We start from the raw sequence: 9,954 nt of genomic DNA on the forward strand, positions 1-9,954 counted from the left end.
AAGCTTTATTTTCCCAACTATAAAATGGGCATTATTTTTTAAATTACTATTCATTATGTGTCACCTTCTAGGTATCTGGGATATACCAATAAACAGAATAGTTTAAAAAATCCTGCCTTCTTGTGTGTGGATAGAGATGGAAAATAAAATAAATATAATAAGCAAAGGTTTTAGCATGTTTATAGATAAATGCTATATGGTGTTAGCCTGGGTCTTCTGAGAAACAAATACCAAGTCAGGTCAACATGCGAGGAGTTCCTTAGAGGAAATGCCTGTGTGAAAGAAAGTAGAAAGGCGGCCAGAGAAGGCTTGGAGGAGCCATAGACCACCATGCAAGTCTGACCCTTAGTGAAGAGAGAAAGAGAAGGTTGGGTGGAGACATCCTGGTTTGGCCAAAGCTAGACATCAGGAGTGTTTGATGTACTCAGTCACTGGCTGGGAACAGCCTACAGAAGGTGTGGTCTCAGCTCTAACTCAGTGATGGATTTAAAATCATTGTAGCTTAGGACCTTGGCCAACAATGCAGCCTGGAGATGAAGGTCTGTAGCATGCATTCTCATGGCTGCTGCATATAAGAAAAGAATATTTTAAAACATGGAGCAGGATAAGGAAGATAGGAAGTGCTGGAATGTGGACAGATTACAGTTTTCATGGGGTGGTCAGGGTAAGCCTCACTGAGAAGGTAATAGTTGAGCAAGGATTTGGAGGAGGTGAGGGAGAATCTTTCAGAGGTCATTGCCACCATTGTGTTGACATCATCATGCTGTCGGTCCTGCTTGGGAAAGCACTTTGTAAATGGTGCTTAGACACAGCTGACAGAGAAGAAACAAACAACCATCACTTTTCCTGGCATCTTAGACTGACATGTCCTCAGAGAAGAGATGCTGGCCCCTATCCCAGACCATGCTGGACCCCTCTGTCGGGAAGAGAAGCCTTGAGGACCCCACTCCAATTTTATTTGGAAAAGCAAGCATTCTGTTTCCAGGACATGCCACTCTCAGGGGTCCATAACTCTCTGAAGAGCCAAAAACAAAAACAAAACAAACAAACAAAAAAAAAACAGCCTCAAATATCCCTAGAGGATGGAGTCTTATTTTCAGCCTAACAATGGGAAATAAAATGAAATCCTCTTTTCTCAGACAACTAAATATGTTATTATCCCTGAGAAATGGACTTAACAATAGCTCCTGATAAGAGATCATTTTTTATCTCTGTGGCATCCTGGAGGGCAGTGTGTCATTAGTAACATTTAAGGGCAAGAAGGAAGGGGCTAGAAGTCACCAAGTATCTATTCTGTGCCAGTAATTTATTTGATTTTCATGAATTTCTGAGTATTCAATCCACTTTAAAAAAATAGAAAACTGAGGCCCACAAGAATCCACAGTTGGTAAGTGATGGAGTGGGATTGAAACCCAAGTTATGTTTCTGAAAGCCACACTCTTTCCTCTTGCTCCTTACTATACTGCTTTTCCTAATGGCCAATCATATTTCATCATTTCTCATTATACCTTTAACATTGAGTTGGATGTTAATTATTTGTCTGAGGATTTGTCTCCCCCACTCTCTCATCTGTTCGCTACCTACTGCATGTCCCTATGGTGGACCATATTGGTTTCTGCTTGGGCCGTAGCACATTTAAGGGACCTTGCTGCAGGAGGCTCTCAAGCTAGGTAATAGATGGCCAACCCATAGTTAACCAGCTGTCTGTATTTTCCAGATGAGAGAAGGATGGCAATACACTTTTGTATTCTTTGGAGCTAAAGTTCTTAAATAGGACTCTATATCAGAATTACCTAAGAAAAGTTATTAAAATACAGATTACCAGGTCTTTCTATTGGAAATTCTGATTTTGTAAGTTCAAAGTCAGCCCAAGAATCTGCATTTTAGTAAGCACTACTACTGTTTGAGAACATACAGACAGGGTGGGCAGCCATTGGGCAATGGCTCTACTGGTTTCTAGAAAATGCCCTCTCTAGCTTTAGTCATAGGACAAGCACCTGGATCAAAGTAGAAGGGAATTTGGAGATCTAGGGTGGCTCATGCACTTCCATTATGTGCTAAAGAGTCTTTGGCCTGCTCAGAAAGGCACCTGTAAATCCTCCAAGAAAGGTGGGCGAACTTACTCACTACTTGACTCTGTCCCCGAGATGTACTCTATTAGTTGGTGGAAACCTTGGGGTCTTTTTCACCCCATTCCCCACCTTGGCATATGAACGACTTTTTGCTTGAGCATAGAAGTGATAGTTTGTGGGCACATGACTAATAGTTCCAGAGCCAGATGTGGAGCCAGGTCTCCTGATTCTCATCAGGCCTCCTTCGTACTTTTCTTTAAGCCTGTAGGTGCATGCTGCCCTCATGCCCAGTGTCCATCTGCTCATCTTGGACCAGCAGGCCTGCCAACTCTTTCCAAAGATGTTCAGGGGTGCATGCTGGGCCTGGCCAGTGAAGAACTCTGGGAGTTTGCATCCCCAGGCAAATGTCCTCAATATTCAGCAGGGGTAATACCAACTAGGACATCCTAAGCCAAGTCTTTAATAATTTAAATTGTTTAAATTCTACACAAATAGTTGAAGTTTAGAGGCAGGTATACATCAAGATTAATTTTCAAGAGAAAATTTAAAGTCCATTTCCCAAAGCTTTTGGTTAATATCACAGTTCAGAACGGGATGAAATTCAATTGAAACCACCTTGAAAATGTCTCAGTTCCGACACAGTTAATTTCTAAAGCATTGAGATAAGTTATCTTTAAGTGTTACCAGCCTTTTCTTCTCCTTCCTGTCACCTCTTCTTTCTAAGGCTCTTCTCCCAAAAGGGGCTGTTTTAATTTGCTACTATCCTTCCTTCCCCACACAATGATACTCACACTCTGAAACATTGGCTACCGGTCTGCCACTTATAGTTCCATTTGCCCTGAAGTCATCTCCTTTCCCCAGAACCTTCCATCTCAGGTCCATATCAGGACCCCAATATTCCTATAGCTTCATCCTATGCCCCAAATGGCACAGAGCTGGGAATAATAATATCTTAGTTATGTTTAATTTTTGGTGCTTTATGCTCTGGAATTGCTTTCTGAGCTAAGATCTACCTTCCCTTTGTTGTGCCTCAGTTTCCTCATCTTTAAAATGATGTTTGGATTGGTTGATCACTAACAGCCTATTAATGACCCAATAGTGTTAACACTGAAATATTGTTTCTCCTCCTTGCCTCTCATTTTATTTCCTCTCCTCCTACTCAGACTAAGCTGTCACAAGCACACAGAGCAATTTCCTACTCCCCAGGAAGTCCTCAAATAAAGCTTATTTTTTAATGGGTGTGGGAGGAGCTGCATATTATTCTTTTTCCAGATAATGACAGGAGAAGAAAAATAACTACAAAAGAAAAAAAAAAACACCCACAAAAACAAAAATGGAAGCAAATCAAAACAGGAAAATCTACCCTTGGAGGAGTAGGTGGAGAAAAAGTTCAGCACCCACCGCATTCTGAAGAACTTCAGCCCTCTGCTTTGTGTTTTTATTTATTAGAATTTTACAATAAATAACTGAAAAAGAGAAGCTGGATGGCGCTGACAGGTGGAGCTCTGGTGGGAAGTCACTCCTGCCCAACAAAGGCTCTGTCTAAAAATACCCAGCCAGGACCACACCGTTTCCATAAACAGATGGACACCATGGGTCTGGCGGAGGGGCAGAGGCAGTGGGAGGAAATTGTATCTGACAGTGATAACAATCTGGCATATCTGAGAGCTTCACATCCTGGATGAGTCCAGCCCGCTGCCCAGATCCTCCACTTGTGCAAATGAGGTGGCTGTAAATAGAATTCTCCTGGCTTCCACTGAGGCCGTTCCTCCCAGGGGCCCACAAAACATCTCTCCTGCCCCCCAGCACCTCATGGCATCCACAAAGAGGAGGCAGATGAGGTGTGGAAGCTGCTGGTGGGGTAGAGGAGACAAGGTGGGGCCCCAGGAGGACTCCATGGCCACCCTCAGTCCTAGCTGTGGCCCCAAGCAGATGACATGTGCCGTGTGCCTATACGCGTGATTTTCAGGAAGTCTTGCTTAACTTCTTTGGATCTAACTTTCCAGATCTGTAAAAGGGAGGGGCATGATTCCAGAAATAGTGTGATCAGTTTTAAGAGATACAGATATACTTTAAGAGGGATAATAACCAAGTAGTAGGGTCAAGTTCAGAGGGGACCAGATATGTGAATGTTCGGTGGAGACCCATCAGTATTTGAAGGATTCTCCCATGAAAAAAAAGATGTGATTTGTTGTACATAGTTTCACAGTGCAGAAAGAGAATCAGGAGGTGAAAGTAAAAATGTACATCATAACCATGATGTTTTCATTGTCAGAGTTGCCTAGAATGGGGTCACCAGGAGCATGGCATCCCTCATGATGTAAGCATAGCAACAGAGCTCAGGAGACTATCTCCAGGTGTTGGATGGGAGATTTCGGGTGACTTCTGGGATTGGACATGGTCTTTGATGCCTGTCTGGAGTGTGGTTTGAAGTGGTCCCCAGGAACACCAGTTCTGTCTGGGCTCAGTGAGGTCACCTGAAGGGTCACAAACATCATGTGATGATTCTCTATGGGATTTCTTGCATCTGCATTAGTGTAAGAGGACTGCTTGCTCTTTGCTCTGTGGTTAAAGAGACAGGCGATGGGGTCGCTGTGGGACTCTCCTCCCCCACATCATTATGCTGCTGCACATTCCAGCTGTGGCTCCACTTTTCCTGTGTTTAATTTCAGTGCACTTATTCCAGCTATTATTATCGTGGTGATTATTATTTATGGAGTGCTGACAGAGGGCTTGGCAACACGGCAGATAAAGAGATGCGATACATGCCTTCCAGCTGTTGTGACTATAGCTACCTCCTCCCTTTGTTCTTTGATTCTGAAAGACTTCGTAGGTCTTGGAGGAATTAAGACAATCAGAAGAGTGTGCAGCATTTATAACAGTGTCAGTTTGGGAGCTGTAAAAATACTGATTCTGCGGCTCCACTCCAGATCTCCTGAATCAGAATCTGAGTGTGCCCTGGGCTCTACAGTTCAGCACATTCCCCAGGAGGTTCTTAGGTCCAAGGAGAAATTCTGCTCTAGAAAAACCATTGAGCTGAAAAGAAAAATGAGGAAATAGGCAGGGTATAAACATGTTATCTGCTCTCCTGGACCTGACAGGCAAGTCACAGAGAGAAGCTAGCAAGAAAGTTTTGGTGAAGAAATACTGCCCATCCCTGTTTTAAAACACTGATAATGGAATATAATATGAGTTAGAAAGCTGGCTTGATATTGCTTGGTTTTATACTCCAAACCATTTGGAAGACAAGGATGTATGTGAAAGGGGTCTTAGTAATAAAATATTATAAGTAATTTTTATAAAGTTGATAATAATAACCATAGTTTATTGAGTGTGTGCTATTTGATTAACATTCTTCTAAGTGCCTTCCATGATAGAACTTGTTTAATGTTCAAACAACTCTTGGAAGTCTGTACTAACAGTATTCTATTTTGCAGATGAGAAAACTGAGGCATAGAGAGGTTAAGTAAATTGCTTGAGATAAGAAAGCTGGCAAGTGGAACCAGGATTCAATGCCAGGCATTCTGCCCTCCCAAATTTACACTATGCTGACTTTTCATGGGATAAAATGAGGCTACATTTGATAAACTGTTTTGTACTGTTATATCTACTTTATTCATAGAAGAAATTCTGAGTTATCTCCTGTGTTTAGGCTCTCTTATAGTTATTAGGACTATAGGATCTCATAATCTGGAGTCTAAAGACATCTAACTCAATTATATTTATTTCTTTATATTTAAATGCAGATTTGGGGTTTTTATGTATGCTCAAGATGCTCAACTTGCTTACGTGAGTGGCAAGGTGTCATCACAGAGGTGATATTGTGGGTGATTCTTGTGTTTAGAAAAAAGGGAGAAATGAATTCCAGGGAAAGGAAATGACACATGTAAAAATTAAACAGGAAAAAGAACTGTGGCTGTCTGGTGGGTTGTAATCCAGGGAGTGTGGCGTTCAGGGACTGTGTGTGTAACACAGAGACTGTGATGTTCAGTGGGGAGAGAAGTGAAGTTGATAAGTTGGGCTTGGGGACAAATTGTGTCAACCTTGAAAGCTAATGAGGGCACTTGAGTTTATTCTGTCGGTATTGGGGGAATCACAGGAGGGACATCATAGTCATAAGATGATTGGTGACAGTGGGAAAGAGTTGAGATTAGAGGAATAAGAGGGCCCAGGAGACCAGCTTTAGGCTGTGGAAAAAACCTAGGGAAGAATAATGAGCACCTGAACTTATCAAAGTGGAATGGAGGATGGAGAAGAAATGAAATTGGGAGATATTTAGAAAAAAAGGGTCAATAGTTCTTGGAGACCGATTTGATAGTAGAGACTTATGGAGAGAAAAACATAGGCTGACTCTTGGATTTTAGGCTTGGAAGATGGAAAAGATTACAATAAGGTAGAGAATATAAGAGAGAGGGTCATTTTAAGGGAAGAATAAAGCAGTTGGATTGTGCCATGTTGCTTTCAAAGGGCCAAGAAATCTGAGCAGGGAGCACAGGAGGGAGATTAGGGATGGTGAGAAAGAAATAGAATTCACTTTTTATTATGGAAAATACATTGCTATCTGATGGTTTTACTTGAAATTTTTGTGGACCCCCACACTACTCCCAATTGGAGAAGTTTCTATCTATCTATCTATCTATCTATCTATCTATCTATCTATCTATCTATCTAATCTATCATCTATCTATTTTCTATCTGTCTACCTATCTATTTTTAAGAACACATTTGTACTTACTAGCTGATTGAGGACATATGCACAGGCAAAAATATCACTCAAGTCAGATTTTTAGAAGTGCAATTTATTTATTTTTAAAAATTGAACTCAGTCACCATTTTTATTGATGGTTTAAACTTTAAACCCTGCTTCTCAAAGTAAATCAGTTACTCCTGGTTTAAAATTTTGTTAATTCCAGGTTAATCTTTTTGAAGTAGAACTCATTTTTCCATTTTTGGAAATCTTTTCTTGTCCTTTTTTTTGCTGGTGGTATTTGAGCAGAGACAACTTATCTCATATCCTGGTGGTACTGGGAGAGTATCAAGGGATAACTAGGAAACTTATTCACTGGTCTCCTAGTGTGGGCAGGTAAATTTTGAAATGTTAATTTATGTGTGTTTGAATGTGTTTCTCCCTCATCTAGTTTCAGAAAGTAGTAACTTGTGACTCTATAGACAGACTGCTAGGGTTCAAATCCAAATTCTGTCACTGCCCAGCTGTATGACTTCAGACACTTTACTTAGTCTCTTGGTGCCTCACTCTCCTACTCTGTAAAATGAGACAACAACAGGGCCTACCTTGTAACATTTCTGTGAGAATTAAATAAGCCAACACATATAAAATACTTAGAACAATGCTTAGCACATAAAAAAGCTATATAAGTGTTGCATTTATTAATTCCTTTCCTTGCAGGATGGCATGTGGAAGCTACATTAAAGTCAAAGGCTCTGTCTTTTGTGAATGCCTAAAGCCACCAGATTATCTCAGTGTCCTAGAGTGAGAGGAAAAACAGGGGAGGTGAATGTAGAAAGTGGCAAGGCAGAGTATAGACATTCTGAGGGTGTGTTGGGGTGTCCTGGTGGTGCCCTCAAGAGGAGGCTGATCTGGGAGGGAAAGGTGGTGTGGGGCCTTAGGAAGGCTGGACTTAGTGCACAGTGGACACTGGACTTGAAGGGACAGCTCAGGCTGGCATAGGGGCATCCTAGCAGGTACCAGGTGGATCCATTACCATGATCAGAAGGACCTCTCTAATGTTGGCACCATTTTGAGGAGAAACCTCTTATGAGAATGGAAGCTGGGTTAGGGACTTGGAATAAGGTACAAATAGATTTGAAGAAAATGACTACCGAGGCCCCTTGCATATGATAAGTGGGCTCTTTGAACTCCATAGCCAGTTTCAGGTAGGGGGCATAAAATGGAGGAGCACACAAATGTTGCCTGTGTGACTCTTGCTTTTATGAAGGAAAGTGCTCTTTCCCTTCCTTCATTCACCTCCCCCAGCAGAACTAGGAGCAGAGTCTCTGGCCTCTGAGTGTAACCAGGACTCCCCAGAGCAGCCTCAGGCAGGAAGATTTAGCCCATTACTCCCCTCTTCCCTCAGACCCCTCCCCAAGACCAACTACCCTTCTGTGTTTTACTTCCTGCCCTCATATTAAATGCTCCCCTGTGCAGCCGTTCCACAGCTGGTGGCCCTCCAGTCGCCTCCTGCCCTCCATCACTTCCCCATTGAAGGGGGCTTGGGGAGAGTCGAAAGGTGCTACATCAATGTAAGACATTTCCTCCCTTGTCCCCTCAGCTGTGCAGCTCAGCTGTGTGTCCTCTGGCACCTACAAAATCAAACACCTGCTTTCCAGATGTTTGCACCTACAGGCTGGCGGAACTGACTGCAGCAAGTCCCTCAGAATGGAGATAGGTATTTAGTTGAGGGTAACATTTAATGAAGTCTTGGCCTGAAAAAGATATGGAGGGTCATCTTTTTTATTTCTCTGCCTTAGGAAGAATTAAGCTAAATAACTGAGTCCTTCATGCTCCATTTAGTGGAAGAATCCACAGTTTCCCCTGGGCTCATTGTCAGGGCTATTTCTTTATGACCAACCGTATTTCTTTCTAATTTTCAGGGAGATAGGCTAATACTAGGCAGAGCTCATACATAATAATCATTCTTCCTTTCCTCCCAGGGTAATTACTAGGAAGGGAGGAAGTATGGTGGTGTAGAATAAACACTATCTTTGGAATCACACATGCCTGTGTTCAAATCTAGGCTTAACCATGTACTAGCTAGGGCCAGCCTTAACTCCCAAGGTTCGACTTTGTCCTCTTTAAAGTTTGGAGAGTAACACCTGTCCAGGCGAGTTTTGAGGATTAAGTGGATAATGTGTGTGCATATCCAGAGCTGTCACTGGCTCAGAATAAGCCCCCAGAAAGTCATAGCTATTGTTGCTATTATTACTAGGAATAATCTGTTTCTTAATTCAGGCAAAAAAAAATTGATGTCCAGGATTAGTACCATCAGCTCATTTATACTAAATGCTTATTGAGCTAAATGTTATGCAAAATAAGGTAACCTGCTAATACTGCTCCTTTAACCCAAGGTTTCTTAAATTGTGTTATGGTCCACCTGCATCAGAATTACCTGGTGAGACTTGTTAAAAACCAAAGAATTCTGTGCCCTAGCACAACATGATTCAGAATCTGTTAGCTAGGCCACAGAATCAGTATTTTGTTAAGCACCCCAAATAATTCTTGTCATATTATAGTTTGAGAGCTACTTCTAGTATTTCTTAGTAAGACCAGATGCCTCATAGGTTAATGAAGGTATATCACCTGGTATTCCCTAGAGCACAGAGCAGGAATTTTTTAATAAATTCCTTTGTTCATCAGCTGGTATTACCTTTCTGGAATTGCACAGAATGATAGCATTTGAAATAATCTCAAAGGTTATATCATGCAAATCACTCATCAGATTCAAGAATATTTTTTACAGAAACTTAGAGAGTGGGCTGTGGTTTCTTCAGTGGTGTGGGGAAGGTAGGATAAAAGAGCAGGTGCCCAGGAACAGGGAAACATGAAGAAGGAGGTTGGCCAAGGACTGGACATCTGGCAGTATTTATGGAGGCTGGCCGTGTGCAGAGCCCAGCACTGGCTGTGGTGGGATGGCACAGAGGAAGCAATAGAGAGGCTTTCAGTATTCCCACTATGCTCAGCATCCAGAAAGAAACTCAGAAATCTAGTTAATCATTCCAATGTTTCTGAATGACCAGATGTTGGCTGCCAGAGTATTGAGAATTTCCGGGTTGCTTTGGAGGACAGAGTGGAGAGCAAGGAAAACAAAATGGAAATAGATAGGAAAACAAGTGTGTATGTGTTTGTGTTTTTTTTTTTTTTTTT

Source organism: Eptesicus fuscus, chromosome 11 (genome assembly GCF_027574615.1).
Source record: "Eptesicus fuscus isolate TK198812 chromosome 11, DD_ASM_mEF_20220401, whole genome shotgun sequence".
Taxonomy (NCBI): Eukaryota; Metazoa; Chordata; class Mammalia; order Chiroptera; family Vespertilionidae; genus Eptesicus; species Eptesicus fuscus.